This window comes from Brassica oleracea, chromosome C9 (genome assembly GCF_000695525.1).
Source record: "Brassica oleracea var. oleracea cultivar TO1000 chromosome C9, BOL, whole genome shotgun sequence".
Lineage (NCBI taxonomy): Eukaryota > Viridiplantae > Streptophyta > Magnoliopsida > Brassicales > Brassicaceae > Brassica > Brassica oleracea.
Genome location: NC_027756.1, coordinates 37,163,597 through 37,164,577, shown reverse-complemented (window position 1 = coordinate 37,164,577; position 981 = coordinate 37,163,597).

The following is a 981-nucleotide window of genomic DNA, read 5'->3' as shown; positions in this document are numbered from 1 at the left end:
ATAGATCGATACCCTATGAGTAAATCGAAGCTCTATAAGTTCGATCCAAACCCTAAAATCGAGATTTGATCCATTGATCAATTAAAATCAGAACCTTGAAAGTTTTGAATCCCAAAATTAAACTCCCTTGATCTAAGATCAAATCGAATTCCCAAAACCCTGATTTGAAAAAACGATTTTAATTGTTTGGATTTTAAAATTTTTTGTTTGATTGATTGATCTTAAATCTCGAATTTGAATCCCTAAGGGCCTTGAAACCCTAAATCGCGTGATATTGATCCAAATTGAGTTTATGTTTGATTCTTGTTATTTTGACTGATCTAATTGATGTCTTGAAAGCTAAGGTGCTAGATTATTTTGATTCTCATAAAATCTGAAACCCTAGCCACATTTTGTATTGCTAAGATGATAAAACCCTAATTGGATCAACATAGATTGTTTGCATCATAGCTTAGCCATGTGGCCTTTATTGCACCTTACTATCATAGCCGTGTGGCTTGTTTATTAGGAATTCATTAACTCGATTGTTTACTTGGTTACACGATTTATTTTCTTATAAAGATTGAGTGATATATGATTACAGATGTCAAAAATCAGCAATCTAGATTATGTTGCCCTAAATTTCTTTGGATAATTATTTACAATGGGCATTAGACACATAGATTGTCCTGAAATCAAAGGGCTTCGGTGAATGTATCATCGAGGACAATAATGCAAGTGAAAGTAATAGATACAGGGCAATAATGATTACTCGCCATCCCCAAGCCAATGAGACTGCAGAAAAAAAAAAATCTAAAGAAAGCAACCACGTCCATCATGGTAAACCATATGACTGTAACCGTGATGGATGGAAAGGACGTGGGCATAGCCAAACCACCTTATACGACCATTGACATAGGAATCACTATAACCGTGGTTGTGGACCCAGTTTTGACCATGGTTAAGGGAGAGGAGGCCGTGGCATTTCTAAGCCACCACACT